Genomic DNA, 19,427 nt, shown 5'->3' with positions numbered 1-19,427 from the left:
TTTTTTTGCGGTACGCGGGCCTCTCACTGTTGTGGCCTCTCCCGTTGCGGAGCACAGGCTCCAGATGTGCAGGCTCAGCAGCCATGGCTCACGGGCCTAGCCTCTCCACAGCATGCGGGATCTTCCCGGACCGAGGCACGAACCCGTGTCCCCTGCATTGGCAGGTGGACTCTCAACCACTGCGCCACCAGGGAAGCCCGAAACGTCTACTTTTAATGTAAACTTTTACTCTTTTACTTGGCAACAACGATAAAAATATTCAATTCTCAGTAGTGCATGCTGGACATTTCCTTTAGCACAATTTCAAAGGATTAACTAATTGACACTCTGAAAATTGCTGAATGGTACATACAATAAAATATAAGTAGATATGTTTACTGTATATTTATAATAATGACAAGTTGTTTTTGATTAATAGATGTTAAAGCTACATTATGGTATATCATGCCTTCTGAACAGAAAGTAGCTCACTTTTGCTACATGATTTTCCCTCAAACAAGTGGTAGACATAGAAACAGATGCGAAAGCCAAATTGTCAACATTTGCTTTTCTTCTAAAGAGGAGATGAGATAAAATGAGGAAGGAGTTTGCTGATAAACACTGAGCAAGAAAAGAGTAGCTGCTTGGTTGTTCATAGGAGGTAATGTTCTGGGACACTGAGTGAAAAAACAAGCTGGAATAAGGAGTGCCTTGGCCATCTGTTTGGCTGTCAGAGTAAGACATAATTCAATAAAGCTTTTATACTTAAAATTAAATAAAAATTATGGTCTCTATTTAGCTTTGTTAGTATACTACATGCAAATACACAAACTACCATCAAGCACAATCTAGTGTTTTATTCAGGCAAAGAGGAACATGTGACAATTCTCTGCCTTTTTCTGAATTGTTGGTAGGAATCTGAGTAGACTACAAGCAAAATAGATGGAGTGATCAGACATCTGCATATGAACTGTGGATTTATTCCTCCTGTTTGTCTAGCAAATTGTTATGAGACTTGCATGGATTTCTATAGGTTCCCCCTTCTAAAAACTTTATGGTAGGTAGTAAGCAGGAACTAGATTCCACCCTAGAATGAAAATATCATATGTTCAAAAGTATCTGCATACTTATCCACTTGTTCATTTCAACAAATATTTATTGAGAGGCTGTTGTGTATACAATACTGTTCTAGGAGTTGTGGATATAGCATATTCCAGAAAGACTGACATGGTCAGAAAGTCCGACATGGTCAGAAAGTCCTTGGAGTCACACAAATGCAATAAAGAGAAACCACAGCCAAATAATTAGATCCATCCTGGCTCTGATGATGCAGATGCTGGATTTTACAAACACATGCATTAAAACAGTATTATAAACATGATAAAGAATTAAAAGACAATTCTTTCAGTGATAAAAGGAAAATATGAGTGTAATGGTTGAACAAAAGGGGACTTTTACAAGATTAATGAAAACTATAAAAATGGAATTTCTAGAACTGAGAACTAAAATAATGAAATTTTAAAAATCCTAGATAACCTTCACATCCAACTGCACAGAGCAGTAGAAAGATAATGAATTTGAAAACAGATAAATATAAACTTTCCAATCTGAAGAACAGAGAGAACACAGATTGAAAAAAAATGAACAGAACCACAGGGGCCTGAAGAACAATATCAAATAGTCTAGCAAGTATAAAATTTAAGATCCAGAAGAAAAAGAGAGTGAGAGTAGGGCAGAAAAATATTTCAAGAAATAATGGCTGAAGTTTTTCTGTATTGAATGAAAACAACATAGAGATTCTAGAAGTCCCATAATCCTAAAGAAAATGTGAAGGAAAAAGAAAAAAAAAAAAAGATTTGTTATATCATAAATAAAGAGCAAAAAACAAAGATTTTTAAAAGAAATCTTGAAATAACTCAGAGAATAAATACATGGGAATAAAAATTTAAATAACTTGATTTATTATCAGAAACAATGAAACCAGAATGTAGTAAAAGGATACATTTAATTGTATGAAAGTTAAAACTCCTATATCCAACAAAAATATCATTCAAAATGTGACTGAAATAGAGATATTTTCAGTTAATCAAAGTTGAAACAATTTATCAACAATGGGCCTACTCCACAATAACACTAAAGGAGATTCTTCAGATTAAAACAAATTGTTACAAGGTGGAAACCAGAATCTTCAAGAATAAATTTTTAAAAATAGTAATTTTAAATATAAAGGACTATATTAATCTTTTTTTCTCATAATTTGCTTTAAAAACTTAAATAAAAAATAACACTATAAAATTCAATTGACTATACAGAGAAGAAAGAGATAGATTATCACAAAGAATGAGTATAAGGAAATAAATGACAATGCTGTTATAAGGTTATTATATTTACAAAGTGGGATGCAAGACATGTGAATTGTCAAATATGAAGTGAGAAGTTGGATATGTGGAGTAGGAGGTGAGAAATGTAAGATGTAAAGTGTGAAATGGCACACTACTGACTCTAAAAAACAATAATATATTAGGGATGTCTATTATTATATAGAGAGCTACCACTAAAAATAAATATAATACAATGAAGTATACCTAATTGGTATAAATTAATATTCAGAGGTAATCACTCTGGTTAAAAAAGCATTAGCTAATTTCATGCTACCTTTAAAAAGCAAAATTTAAATATAAAAACACAAATAGGTTGAAAATTTAAAAATGGAAAAATATACTAGACAGACCAGATATAAAAGGGCTGGTGAGACTATATTACTATTAGAAAAAGTAGATTTCAAGACAAGAAGCATTACAAAAGCAACACTAAATGGAGTAATTTATCATAAAGGTATTACAATCTTAATATGTATACCCCTAATAACAGAGCTTCAAAATTCACAAAGCACAAACTGACATATCTAAAGGAAGAAATAGACAATTTAAGAACATAGTTAAAAATTTGAACCTCATTTCACAGTAATTTTAACTGCCTTCTCTCAGATAGAAAAAAAAAACGGACAAAAAAAATCATCGAGTGTAATAAAAATCTGAATAGTATTATCTGAACTCAATGATATCTAGACAATATTATACTCAAGCCAATGATTGAAAATGCGTATTCTATCAGATGTATATGGAAGATTCACCAAGATAGACTATAGTCGCCACAAACATCTCAGTTCTCTGTCTGCCATCAAAATAAATTAGAAAGAAATGCAAAGAAGATACTTAGAAAACCCCTAAGTATTTATAAATTAACTATACTACTAAATAACTCATGAATCAAAAATAAAATCACAGGGGAAATAAAATACTTAAACTAAAAGATAGTGGAAACACAGCTTACCGACATTTGTGGCACACAGCAAATACAGTGTTTAAATTGAAATACAAAGTTTAAAGGACTACATTTTAAAAGAACTGGTTAAAATCAATGATCTCATTTCCCGCATTGAGATGCTAGAAAAAAGAACAACAAATTAAACCCAAATAATGAGAAGAATGGATGCAGTAAAGATTAGAGTAGAAATCAATGTAAGAAAACAAATAATAGATAAGTCTTACAAAGTCAAATGTTCATTCTCTGGAAATCAGAATATGGCTAAAATCGCAACAAAATTAATAAAGAAAAAAGACAAAACATACAAATACTGGGAATGAAAAAGGGGATATCATTACAAATTTTAAAGACTAAAACTGGAATATTTTGAAGAACTTTACTCCATGAAGTATGATAACTGAGATTAAGTGAACATGTTCCTCGAAAAACATAATTGACCAAACTAACTCAAGAGATCAAAAAGAATTTGTTTAATGAAGAAAACTCGAGGTCTAGGTAGTTTCACTGGTAAATTCTATCAAATATTTAAGGCAGGAATATACTATTCTTATACTTACTCTTTAAGAAATTAAATGTGACATGAGTGCTTGCCATTTAATTTTAGAGACTAGCATGACCCTGATACCAAAAATCTCACAGACATTGAAAGAAAACTATAAACAAATATCCTTCATAACATAGATGGAAATATCTTCAACAAAACAATAACAATCTAGTAATATATAAAAAACAGAAATCCATCATGACCAAGTGGGGTTTAGCCTATGAATACAAGTTTAGTTTAGCATTTGAAAATAATCAATGCAATGCAACATAGTAATAGAATAAAAGATAATACCCACTTACAATTTAAAAAACCCTCACCAAATTAAGAATGAAAGGAAATTTTCTCAACTAATAAAGTATATCTATAAAAAAACATATAGCTAATAATTGAATGATTCTTCCCTAAGATTGGGGACAAGCAAAAAATTTACACTTTTACTAAGTCAATCACCATGTTCTGCAGATTCCAGTTCATGAAGTAAAATAAAATAAAACAAAAATGACAAATATAAAAAGGAAAAAGACTGTTCAGCTGTGTTTATCTGAAGTCTACATATTTGCCTTTATAAAACAATTCCTAACAAATCAATCAAAAAATTTAACTATAAGATGTGAATTTAAGAAGATTAGAGGATACAGGCCAATATATAAAGAACTTCCTTTTTCCTTTTATCTAATTCTTATTATATATTTAGAGTTTTCTTATGGTATTTTAAAAAGACAAACATTCTATTTTTATTCATGTATTTGTTACCCTGAGTTCATAAGACATTTATTTATGTTTCCTTTTGCCTATCAGGGTCTTCAGTTTATTAATATCCATGCATTCCTCTCTAACAAGACAAGTACCTTTCTTTGTTCTCATCTGATCTGTTTACCCTCTGTCTATGTAGATATTTTGCTTTAGATTATACTGATATTTTTTAAACATTTTACTGTAGTATAATGTACATACAGAAGGGTTTATATTTCATAAGTGCTGGAAGAATTTTCACAATACCTTAGGTAACAAGTTCTCATCAAGAAACTGAGCACTACCAGCTGCCAAAAGCCACATCTCAGGTTCCCATGCAGTGACTGCAACTGTCTGCAACTCTTTCCTAACTTGTAAAAATTTATATTAGCCTGTTTTTGTTTTTTTTAAATATGAATATTATAATAGGACATATGCTTTTCTGTCTGATTTCTTTGGTTCAAAATTATACTTGTGAGATACACCCATTTTACTTCATGTAGCTGTCAACAACTCATTCTCACTGATGCATAAAATTCTACTGTAGTAATATATGATATTTATTTATCAATTCTATTATTAATGGACATTTGTTTTATTTTTTCCTAGCTTGTGGCTATTATGAATAAATCCTTTATGGACATTTTTATACATGTCTTTGGTTAATATACACTTATTTATCTGGGAATATAACTAGGTATGAATTGCTGGATCTGAACATATGTGTATATTTAGCTTCAGTAGATACTGACAGTTTTCCAATGTGCTACTAATAATAATCTTTCAGCCGTGTATAAGAATTTCAATTACTCCAAATTAGTGCCAAACTTTGGTGGTTTCCATCTGTTTTATTTTAGCCATTCTTGTTGGCTGATATATTTTTAATGTTTTGATCACTGTGTATTTAAAATAATAAATTTAACAAGAGTATTAACTCACAATTATCTTCCATATGTACTTCCTCCTGGGTTCATTTCTGTGTTAGTCTGCTCGGGCTGCCATAACAAAATACATCAGACAGTGGCTTAAGTAACAGAAATTTACTTTCTCGCAGTTCTGGTGGCTGTAAGTCCAAGACGAAGGTGCCATCAGTGTTGATTTCTGGTGTGGCTTCTCTTCCTGGCCAGTAAATGGCTTCTGTTTCTCTGTCCTCACATGACTTGCTTTCTGTGTATGTGCACACAATCTCTTGTGTCTCTTCCTCTTCTTATAAAGACTCCAATCCTCTTGGGTTAGGGTCTGGTCCTAAGGACCTTGTTTAACTGATATTGTTTAACCTTAATTATCTCCCTGAAGGTCCAATTTCCACATATTGTTACTTTGGGAATTAGTGCTTCAACACATGAACTTTGTGGAGGAGAAAACAATTCAGTCCATAACATTTTCCCTTCTTGCTGAAGTACATCTCCCAAGAGATATTTAGGTAAAGCTAGTTCAGTAAGTGTTAAAATTTTATTTTACCCGTATGTTTACATGAAATTTTACCTTGATGAACAATTCTAAATTTTAATAGACTTCACAATTTTATTCCATGGTCTTCTTGCACTTGTTAACATCTGTTTCACTCTTTTTTCCTCCTACTCCATACCTCATATTTGCTATCCTCCTACTCTGTTGTATTTTTTCTTCTGTAATCTTCTAGCATATTATATAATTTACTATGTTATTGTATCCATTGCTTATTTTATTTCTACCTTCTAATGTAGAAACTGGAATAGGGCACAGACCTTTAATGCTCTATTCACTAATGTGTTCCATGCACCTGAGAAGAGTGTCCAACTGACAGTATGTTTTCAATAATTTCTTTTGCTATTCTTGCTTTTTAAATTTTTTATATATTTTTCAGGTATACATGACTTACAATATGATACTAGTTTCAGGTGTACAACATAGTGATTCAAAATCAGGTGAAGCTGAAATCAGCATCGTGGAGTAAGAGGACATGGAGCTCATCTCCTCCTACAAACATATCAAAAATACATCTATATGTGAAACAATTCTCATGGAAAACTAACTGGAAACTGGAAGAAGAACCAAAGCTGTAAGAAAGATAAACACATAATCAGGTAGGAAGGAAAAAAAAGTGATCAGATCAGAACTTGTGTCCCTGTGAGGGGACTCAGAGGAAAAGGGATTACACAGGTAACACTTTCCCTGGGGAGTGAGCAATTCAAGCCACAGATTGGGTGCCCTAGTCCTGGGGTCCTACATGAAGGAGACAAGCCTTCTTGGCTAGTTGGAGGATGGCTGGGACAAACAGAAGTACTGTGGGAAGCCTAAACCCCCCTCATGAGGAAGGCATGTACTGGCTAGCCCCTAAGGCATGACAGAGAGTGGTCTGCTCTAGCAGCTGCTGGGTTTCCCACAACTACCTCTCTGTATGCCCCAGGCTAAATGAGGCTATTATATTTGTTAATATATATGCACCCAATACAGAAGCACCTAAATAAATAAAGCATACTAACAGACATAAAGGGAAAATTTGACAATAATAATAGGTGACTTTAATATCCCACTTACATCAATGAACAAATCATCCAGACAGAAAATAAATAATGTAACAGTGGGCTTAAATGACACAACAGACCAGTTGGACTTAATAGATAGAGGACATTACATCCAAAACCAGTAGAATACACATTCTTTTCAAGTGCACATGGAGCATTCTCTCAGATAGATCACATATTAGGTCACAAAACAAGTCATAACAAATTTAAGAGGACAGACATTTTATCAAGCATTTTTTCTGACCACAAAGTTATGAAACTAGAAATCAATTACAGAAAGAAAAATGGGAAAAGCACTAAACAATATGCTTCATTGGGTCAATGAAGAAATCAGAAAATACAAGATAAATGAAAATGGAAACACAACACTCCAAATCTATGGGATGCAACGAAAGCAGTTCTAAGAGGGAAGTTTATGGCAATACAGACCTTCCTCAAGAAACAAGAAAAATCTCAAATAAACAACCTGAACTACCACCTAAAGGAATTAGAAAAAGAACAAAGGAAGCCTAAAGTCAGCAGAAGGAAGGAAATAATAAACATCAGAGAGGGAATAAATAAAATAGAGATTAAAAAACAATAGAAATGATCAATGAAACCAAGAGCCGTTTTTTTGAAAAGATAAATAAAATTGATAAACATTTAGCCAGGTTCATGAGGAAATAAAGAGAGAGGACCCAAATAAATGAGATAAGAAATGAAAGAGGAGGAATAACAACTAATACCACAGAGATAAAGAAAAGTCATAAAAGAACACTACCACCAGTTATATGCCAACAAATTGGACAACCTAAAAGAAATGGACAACTTTCTAGAAACATACAACATGCTAAGACTGAATCAAGAAGAAAACAAAAACTTCCCAGCAAACAGAAGTCTAGGACTGTATGGCTTCACAGAGGAACCCCAAACATATAGAGAAGAACACCTATCCTTCTCAAAATCCAAAATATTGAAGAGGAGGGAACACACCCAAATTAATTATAAGCCAACATTACCTTGATATCAAAACCAGACAAAGACACTACCAAAAAAGGAAAATTACAGGCTAATATCTTTGATGAATATAGATGTAAAAATCCTCAATAAAATATTAGCAAACCAAATCCAACAACACATAAAAAACATACACCATGATCAAGTTGGAGTCATCCCAGGGTCACAAAGATGTTTCAACATACACAAATCAATCAATGTGATACACCACATAAACAAAAGACAAAACCCACATGATCCTCTCAACAGATGAAGAAAAAGCATTTGATAAAATTCAATATCTATTCATGATAAAAACTCTTGGGTATAGAGGGAACATATCTCAACATAATAAAAGCCATTTATGACAAACCCACAGCCGACATAAACAGTAAAAAGCTGAAAGTCTTCCTGCTAAATTCTGGAGCAAGACAAGGATGCTCACTCTCACCACTTCTATTCAACATTGTATTAGAAGTTCTACCCACAATAATCAGACAAGAAAAAATAAAAGGTATACAAATCAGAAGAGATGAGGTAAAATTATCATTATATGCAGATGACATGATACTCTATATAGGAAACCCTAAATACTCCACACAAAAACTATTATAACTGATAAATGAATTCATCAAAGTTGCAGGGTACAAGATTAATAGATAGTAATCTGTGGCTTTTCTATACACTAACAAATGTTCTCTTTCTATCAGAAAGAGAAAGTAAAACCAAAAAATTTCATTTAAAATCACATCAAAAAGAATAAAACACCTAGAAATAAACTTAATCAAAGAGGTGAAATACCTATGCCCTGAAACCTATAAAATACTGATGAAGGAAACTGAAGGTGATACAAAGAAATGGAAAGATATATTGTGCTTTTAGATAGGAAAAAATTAATATTGTTAAAATGTCCATACTACCCAAAGTAATCTACAGATTTTAATGCAATCCCTAGATAATACCCAAAACATTTTTCACAGAAGTAGAACAAATAATCCTAACATTTACATGGAATCACAAAAGACCCTAAATTGCCAATTTTTAGAAAAAAGAGCAAAGGACTATTATTCCATAAAAATAATGAAATTCTGCCATTTCTATCAACATGGATGGACCTAGAGAATATTATGCTTAGTGAAATAAGCCAAACTGAGAAAGACAAATATTGTATGATATCACTTATATGTGGAATTAAAAAAAATAATACAAGTAAATGTATACCGCTAAACAGATATAGAAAACAAACTAGTGGTTACTAGAGGGAAGAGAGAAGTGGGAGGGGCAAGTTAGGGTTATGGGATTAAGAGAGACAAATTACTATTTATGAAATAGGTAACAAGGATATGTTGTATAGCACAGGGAATTATAACCATTGTCTTCAATGACTTTTAATGTAGCATAATCTGTAAAAATACTGAATCACTATGCTGTACATCTGAAATTAATATAATATTGTAATTCAACTATACTTCACTAAAAAATAAATCAATAAGTATTTTTTTAATGAATTAAAAGAAAATGGACTTATCTGCTAACTTGTCTTTCACTGTGTACTGGAGGGAAAACAGTCAAGTACAGGAAAGTGCAGTTTGTATTTATCAAGGTAAGTTTAGGGAACAGAGGATCACACCTCATGGTAAAAAGTCCTTGTGTGGCAATCTGGAGCTAAGACTTCTTTTTTGCCTAGTATCTGCCTTTCAGTGAACATTGCCTTGTCACCAATCAGAGTAATACATTCTTCCAGGGGTTGCCTAGCTCCTGGATTCAACTGGAAGGCAAGGATCTAACCACCACCCTTTTCCCCTATCATCACCACCACTAACGCTTGTAGATGATGTTAGGCTAAGTCTTCTGTTTAGCATAGAGTGGAGCAAGAAATTATTTGCTGATGAAAATGTAGGCTACCTGTCCCACATTCATGATACATTACAGTTTTTCACTTTATCTGCAGCATCTACTTCCATCCCTACACACACCCATACAGACATAAACAGAACCAGCAACCTTCTTTTACCTCAAATAATTATCTTAGTTTTTATGGCTGAGGAAAGAATCCAAAAGCCCACATTAATTTGCCATTTTCCATAGCAAACTTCCAAATAGCAAAAAAGTGGCCAGAAAAAAATGTGCTTATAGCTTCAAGTTTCTGATGGGAAATAACTGTTACTGAAGAATTCCAGATCAAAGTAAGCCATTCCCCAGATATGTGAAGACATTTAAAAGACTGCAAGTTTAGTATTTATAAAAGCTCAACAAAAAAACATGGAAAGATAAACTTCAGGGAGAAGAAAACTTAATACAAAAGTAGTACTAGAAAAAGCCACATAGAGCAAAGTAACAGAAATATATTTTGGCAAATCACTTGTCATTTTCATAAATCCAAATTTGAGGATGTGTTAAAAATAAGTTAAGCCTAGTATACTAGACAAAAATAACAAGATGAAAAGATAGGCAATTTATAAACCATCCTAACTTACGAGAAAAATAAAGATATTAATTAAATTTAGATTTTATTAAAATATAAGGGCAACCATTAAGATAATATAAAAAATATATATTATTTTAATCACAATTGCAGGAGCAAGCAGATAAAGAAAACTATAAACCCAAAGGAAAATGGGAGAAAAAATAGACACTCAGGTAAAGGTTATAAATTGCAAAATAAGATTTCAGAATTAATTGCCCCAATAAATAAAGAGGAATTAAACTTACTTAATGGGAGAGTTTACCCAATTAAATTTCAAAAGCCAAAATAAGAACAGATAGATGATGATCACAAAAACTTAAGGGAAAATTTGTCAAATCTTCAAAAATGAAAGATTTTTCTAATTTAACCAAAAATTCTTCCTTGAACATATAAATAGACTCCAAAGCTACCTTCTTTATCAAACTCCATTTCTTTCAAAGCATGTATCACTCTGATTTTAGTTATTTGTTTACTTACTTATAGTCTGCTCCCCCTCACTGGAATATAGTCTTCTTATAGGCTTAGTCATTATCTTATTTAACAGTGAGTTCCTGTGATGAAACAGTACCCTGGAAATAACACACAGTTAAAACACAGAATTATTTTTCCCCAAATTATCACAAATGATAATATGCATTAATTAATTGCTTATTAGCACAAATTAAAAAATTCTAAAGAATTAATATGTAGGATATAATTTCTAGATACAATTCACTTATATTGGGAAGCAAACAATTTAGAATTATGGGTGAAACAAGTATTTTGAATATCTTTAAATAAAGTACAGATGAAATATTATACATTAAAATTGAGAGTTACAGTAAACTGATATTTAGAGAAAAATTTCAGACTTAACTACATTTACTTTAAAAAAACAAGGTAATAAAGGAGACAGTATTTAATTCAAAAGTCTGGGATGAAAGAAAATAAAAAGAACAAAATAATAACTTAAAAGGAGGAGAAATTATGAAATAGAAAAAAAATAACCAAAAGTAGAATTTAACAAAACCTAAGGAGGAACTTTGAGGATCTTCATTGCAGGCAGTATGGTGAATTAAGCCTCCTGAACAGCATTACTAAAAAGAAGTAAAATACAGGATAATAAAGTATAAAAATAATCTCCTAGCTATATCACTAAGCAGATAGGAAAGGCATCCCAAGAGGATGAAAACAGAGTGAAATTGTAACACAGGCAAGCTCACAAGCTTCAAAGCTAGTGTTCACTCAGAGCATGTTTACTGAACTCTGGTGCATTTCAGCCTCCATGTTTGTTATATATAAAAATTTTTCTACAAAACTCAATATTTTCTTTCACTTTAAAAAAAAATAAAATGTGAAAATAAATAAAACTAAAAACATATCTGGTAAAAACAATTTCAGAAATATAAGACTATAGAGGAAACTTTAAAACTCAAATAAATCAGTCTCCCAGACTTCAGACTACACTACAAAGCTACACTAATCAAGACAGTATGGGACTGGCACAAAAACAGAAATATAGATCAATGGAACAGGATAGAAAGCCCAGAGATAAACCCACGCACATATGGTCACCTTATTTGTGATAAAGGAGGCAAGAATATACAATGGAGAAAAAACAGCCTCTTCAATAAGTGGTACTGGGAAAACTGGACAGCTACATTTAAAAGAATGAAATTAGAACACTCCCTAACACCATACACAAAAATAAACTCAGAATGGATTAAAGACCTAAATGTAAGGCCAGACACTATAAAACTCTTAGAGGAAAACATAGGCAGAACACTGTATGACATATATCACAGCAAGATCCTTTTTGACCCCCCTCCTAGAGAAAGGAAAATAAGAACAAAAATAAATGGGACCTAATGAAACTTAAAAGCTTTTGAACAGCAAAGGAACACATAAACAAGACAAAAAGACAACCCTCAGATTGGGAGAAAATATTTGAAAATGAAGCAACTGACAAAGGATTAATCTCCAAAATTTACAAGCAGCTCATGTGCTCAATATCAAAAAAACAAACAACCCAATCCAAAAATGGGCAGAAGACCTAAATAGACATTTCTCCAAAGAAGATATATAGATTGCCAACAAACACGTGAAAGAAATGCAAATCAAAACTACAAAGAGGTATCACCTCACACCAGTCAGAATGGCCATCATGAAAAAAATCTACAAACAATAAATGCTGGAGAGGGTGTGGAGAAAAGGGAACCTTCTTGCACTGTTGGTGGGAATGTAAATTGATACAGCCACTATGGAGAACAGTATGGAGGTTCCTTAAGAAACTACAAATAGAACTACCATATGACTCAGCAATCCCACTACTGGGCATATACCCTGAGAAAACCATAATTCAGAAAGAGTCATGTACCACAATGTTCACTGCAGCTCTATTTACAATAGCCAGGATATGGAAGCAATGTAAGTGTCCATCAACAGATGAATGTATAAAGAATATGTGGCACATATATACAATGGAATATTACTCAGCCAAAAAAAAAAGAAACAAAATTGAGTTATTTGTAGTGAGGTGGATGGACCTAGAGTCTATCTTACAGAGTGAAGTAAGTCAGAAAGAGAAAAACACATACTGTGTGCTAACACATATATATGGAATCTAAAGAAAATGGTTATGAAAAACCTAGGGGCAGAACAGGAATAAAGACAGAGATGTAGAGACTGGACTTGAGGACACGGGGAGTGGGAAGGGTAAGCTGGGATTAAGTGAGAGAGTGGCATGGACTTATATATACTACAAAATGTAAAATAGATAGCTGGTGGGAAGCAGCCTCATAGCACAGGGAGATCAGCTTGGTGCTCAGTGACCACCTAGAGGGGCGGGATAGGGAGGGTGGGAAGGAGACACAAGAGGGAGGAGATATGTGGATATATGTATATGTATAGCTAATTCACTTTGTTATAAAGCAGAAACTAACACACCATTGTAAAGCAATTACACACCAATAAAGATGTTAAGAAAAAAGTTCTATGACTGTGGATTTGTCTGTTTCTTTTTGAAGCGATCTCAGTTTTTGATTCATATCTTTTCAAACTCTTCTCTTAGGTATATAAACACTTAAGATTGTTATATCTCCCTTAATCCTTTATTATTATGAAATTAACTTATATAACTGAGATAGTACACTTTTTTCTGAAATCTATTCTCTGTGATATTTATATAGACACTCCTGCTTTACTTTGATTATTGTTTGTATGATTTATCTTTTCCTATTCTTTTACCTTTAACTTAGTCCTGTTTTTATATTGTTTTTGCTTATTTGTTTTTTATTTGTAGATAGCATATAATAAAATATCTGATTTTTAATTAGGATGTTTAGACCATGTATGTTTTATGTGATTGCATTATGATTTGGTTCAATCTACTATCTTTCTATTTGTTTTCTATTTGCTCTATCAATTCTTTGGTCCATTTTTCTTTTTCTTGAAATTTCTTAATGCTCCATTTATCCCCTTTGTTAATGTATTAGTTATAAATTTTGAATTATTTTTAAAATTTTAGTGGTTGACTTATGGTTTATAGTATGTATCTTACACACCAGATCTACCCTTTAGAGATATTATACCACTTCAACAACAGTGTAAGAACCTTACAGTGGTATACTATACCATGGCCTTTGTTCTGTTATTGTCATACATTTTACTTCTACACATGTTATCAACCTAACCCTATGCTGTTACCATATTTGTTTAAATGTCAATTATCTATTTCAATAATTTATGTATTTAAGCAATAAGAAAAAATAATCAATTTACTCACATGGTTACCATTTTCAGTGTTCTTCTTTCCTTTTTGAAGATTCATATTTTCATCTGAAACAACTTTCCTCTGTCTAAAGGATTTCCTTTTATTTCATAATTTGTGTCTTCTGGAGATGACCTCTTTCCACTTTCATAAGTCTTCAAAATTCTTTGTCTTCCTTTCTTTTTTTGAAAGGTATTTTGGCTATAGGACTGTAAATTGACAGGGTTTTTTTTTTTTTTTTTTCTTTCAGTACTTTATCCTGTTGTTCTTGCTGGCATTGTTTCCAATCTGATGGCATTTTTATATTTGTTAATTTATTGCATCTTTGTCTTCTTTTTTCTGACTTCTTTAAGACTTTTCTCTTTATAATTGACTCCAAGGTATTGATCTATTGTCCTTCAAGTTGGTTTCGTGTTTTTTTGTATTTTTAGTTTGATGAGTTTTTTTGCGATGTGTGGGTTTATAGTTTAATCAACTTTGGGAAACTATTGTCTACAATTTCTTCAAATATTTTTTCTTTTGTCCTCTTTCTCATCTTTGAGAACTAAGATTAATTGAATATCTTGAAGTTATCAAACTATTTGTTAATTATTTGCTAATTTTTTAAATTCTTCTCTTCATTTTTGATCTGGGTCATTTCTATTGAGATATGTTCAAATTCACTAATATTTTCTTCTGCAGTATTTAATGTGCCATTAATGTCATCCAGTGAATTTTGCATATCACAAATTATAATTTTTATTTTGTAAAGTTTAATTTGTCTCCTTATCGCTATCTCTCATTTCTCTCTAGCTTTTCCAATACATAAAATATAGCTAGAAAAACATTTGTTTTTCTCTACCAGTTCTAACATTGGTTATATTTGTCAGTTTTGATTGACAGGATTTTAATCTCTCTAGGTGTTGTATTTCTTTGCATGCTGATAAAATTTTTTTGAATACCAGACCTTTTTCATTTCACCTTGTTGTGTATTGGACATTTTTATATTCCTATAATTTTTCTTAAGCTTGTTTTAAGACATGTTGCTTAAACATAGTTTAATCCTCTTACAGTTGCTTTTAATATTTATCTGGAAGGAGCAGAGAAGCATTTAGTTTAAGGATGATTCTTTCAAACTATATAGGCAAAATATTTCTGATTATTTTACCCAGTTCCCCGCAAGACTAGAAAATATCATTATTCATATATTTAGTGTGGATGCTTAGATATTTCAAGTAGGAAAGTAAATATGGTATTTGTTATTTGATTTTGGCTCATAGAGAAATCATAGCATTAATTTTGATGTCATATTTTGCTAAAACGCACTTTGAATGGAAATATAATTGAAATAATATTAGCGGAATTCCCTGGTGGTTCAGTGGTTAAGAATCCGCCTGCCAGTGTGGGGGACATGGGTTCAATCCCTGGTCCGGGAAGATCCCACATGCCATAGAGCAACTAAGCCCCTGAGCCACAACTACTGAGCCTGAGCTCTAGTGTCGGTGAGCCACAACTACTGAAGCCTATGTGCCTAGAGCCTGTGCCCCTCAAAAGAGAAGCCACCATAATGAGAAGCCTGCACACTGCAATGAAGAGTATCCCCTGCTCGCTGCAACTAGAGACAGCCCATGAGCAGCAACAAAGACCCAACACAGCAAAAATAAATAAATACATTTATTTTAAAAAATGAGGACTTGAAATGTTTTTTTTTTTTTTTAAGAAATAATATTAGCAATGGCATTGCATAGAGACGTATGTGATGCTCAGGTAAACCATTTTATTGGCCAATTATATATTATTTCCTTCATCTTAGATCCTTTAAATGAGAACTGGAATATGACATATTATGAACGCATATTTAAATCTTGAAATCTACTGATTACATAATGTTTTTCAAATAAGGCAGTTAGCAAACTTACATGTCAAATGAAGGAAAAGTTAGACAATAAACAACATCAAACAGTTGAAGCAGTTTGCCAAATTTTTGTTTATCTCCTTTATTATATATATTCTGTACATATTTCATCTTTAGGGTTTATAAGCACATTTATCAGTTTTCAAGTTGTTTATATTATTAAATAGATTTTCAAAATTATTCAAACTGCCTGTGTTATTCTAATAGGAAATAGTAATGTGATTATAGATATTTCTCAGTAATTTATTTTGGCTTTGGCATGAGTATCACAGAAACATAGGCTTTGGAGACCAAAACCTAGGTTTAAATTCTAGATTTGCTAATTTTTTGCTCTGTGTCTCTGAGGAAATTAGCATGTATCTTTTTTCCTTAATGAATGTAATTTTAATTTCACAGGTTTGTTGTGAGGACAAAATGAGAGGACTGCAAAGAGCATAGGGTATAGCAGGAGTATTGTAAAATATAATTCCCCTGTCTAAAATTGCTAGCATCAATTTAGCAGCAAGGTTGATGGTCTGAGTTCAGACCTGATATCATTTAACTAAAATTATTACCAATTTAGGTCTGATATATGAGATCAAGATGACTAGTACGTTTCAATTCACATGCTCATGCTGACTGATTTGTTGTGGCTTCCAGGAGTACTATATTGAAAAGCATTCAAAGCTGCATCCAGATTCAGTGAGAAAGAGTTTAGTGATTGATTAGTGGTTTCCCATCAGGAAATGTTTGTCATTTCTTGTAAAAACAAGAATCAGTCATAAAATTGTGGATACTGTTGGCATAATTTTGGTTGCCCAAAATCTACTTTAGCTAGGCTTATTAGAAGTTATTAGGCATAAAGGATAAGAAACATATTTCTGGCAAATTATAAAAGCAAAGATTTAATATACAAATTGGATACCCTTATTTCTTGCAAGCAAAAATGCTTTGTTTTGAACTTTCTGGCCTATACCTTCAATTCGATACAATATTCTACATGTTTAGACAGAATTATATATTATTAAAACATTATAGAAACTCTAGGAACAACAGAGATTAGAATAACAAAACAAGGTAATATGCATTTGTACTATATATGTTGAACTTTAAATAATAAGGTAAATTTAAGTGGATATTGAGAGCAGATGCATCTCCCATCAAACAAAGAAATTTGGAATATTAAAAAACATATATATGACCAACAAAGAAAGAAAACAGACCCCTAGGTGCAATAAATGACAAGGATAAGCAAGTCTGAGAATGGTAAGAGTGATATGAATATTTAGTGGTGTCCCCAGGGGAATCAGACCAAAGAGGTTGATGGCTAGAGTTTAATGTCCATGCCAAAGCAGACAAGTAGAATAAAGCTCACTACACAACCTAGGGTACTATGAGGGGCCCTCTTATCACTGAAACAGGAAACTGAAAACATTCCACCCACCAGTCTGGGTAGTCAATAAGGAAAATATGTGATGGGAAGAAAATAATAAAAGGCAGATAAATAAACAAATAATAAATAAATAGCAGTATATTTTTTAGATATATAATCATTAAAATTTAAATAAACATTTTAAATAAAAGAGTGGGCATATCTGAAAAAATAATTGATAGCATTATTGACAAATCTGAGCAAATCACCAAGAAATCAGGAGGAATGAAGATATGTAAAATATTAAACAGCCATTAAGAACCATTGAGGATAACATGAGAAGGATAGAAACTAATTGTACTTTTGGCATTATAGAATGGAGAAAAAGGAAGTTCTATTTGAAAAAAAAATTGTGGTAAATTTTTCAGACCTTAAAAAGAAATCCTAAGTCCTTAGATAAAAGCAACAGAAAAGTTCCTGAACAAGAGCAAAACAAATCTGGGCACACATACACCATTCTGAAACTATAGATCATAAAATGTGCAGAAAAATCTTAAGAGATACAAAGGAAAAAGCATGAAATGAACAAAAAATAGTCTGAAAACAAACATCTCATCAATAATAATGAATGCCTTTAGACAACAGATTAATATCACAGGAGCACTAACCAGTATATCTGTCCATCCAAGAATAACTCTATACTCAACTAAGCTATCATTCAAAATTTATTGCAAAATATAAATACTATAAAACAAAACATTAAAAAAAGGTGAAACAATTTCCTACTCATATACTTTCACTAAAATCTAGCCTCTACCAAAAAACAAACTTCTCAGTAAGAAGGAAAGAGTGAGATGGCAGGATAAAGAATGACCATAGGAATCTGTAAACATTTAGGTAAATAAAACAACTGATTACATAGTAAGGTTAGAAAGAAGTTATAAATATTTGGTAAATTCTGAAAGTTTTAAAAATTATAAAAGAAGCCTGTACATACTGATTTATTTTAGACATAGGAAAGCTAAGTGTGCATCTAAAATTTCTAAAGTAATAAAAGTAGAATATATAACTTCCAAAGAAGCAAGTGTGTAAAAAAGGTGGGGAAAAGAAAACACAATAAAGGCAATAAATGATTTAAAAAGAAGGTGCAAAGTACATGGTCAATAGGAAATACCAGATAAAATAGTAAATATACATCAATGTTTATAAATACTCACAAAGTATGTTAAACAGATTAAACTTCCCTGAAAATAGATACTTTTCAATTGGGTTAAAAATATGTTTCCATGTGCTCTTCAAAAAAGCTACACCTTTTGATAATTTATGTTTTTCTAGAATATTTTTCTTCAGTGTAGTTAAAATAATTGTGTTGAATAACATGTATAGTTGAAAAAGACACAAAATGACATACCAGGAAAATGACCATGAAATAAAAACACAGCAATATTAACATCAGAGAAGTATATTTTAAGACAAAAATCAAAATTAAGCAAAAATTGCTTACTGCTGAAGTGAAAATTTAAGAAACTATAAAAATCATTATTCTATATTTCATATTAATAAGGAATAGAAATATAAAATTGGTAGAAATTGATGCATTCAAAATCATGTGGTCAATTTTAATTCAATTTAATGAGTAAGATAGATAACACATATTAGTAAGGATAATGTATGCTAAGAACACAATTAATCCACATACTTCAAACTCTGTACTGTGAAAGTAGATGCATTTTCTTTTTCCTGGTACATGTAGGACATATATAACATTAGATCATGTACTAGGTCACAAAGCAAATATCTACAAAAAAAATAAATATTCAATGAAATACATTCTATGGCCAAAATGTGATAAAATTAGAAATCAATTACAAAAAGACAGACAAGAAATTCCTACTTGTTT

Source organism: Aethalodelphis obliquidens, unplaced genomic scaffold (assembly GCF_003676395.1).
Source record: "Aethalodelphis obliquidens isolate GAN/ISIS:26980383/991018 unplaced genomic scaffold, ASM367639v1 scaffold10, whole genome shotgun sequence".
Lineage (NCBI taxonomy): Eukaryota > Metazoa > Chordata > Mammalia > Artiodactyla > Delphinidae > Aethalodelphis > Aethalodelphis obliquidens.
Note: the sequence above shows the minus strand (reverse complement) of the source record.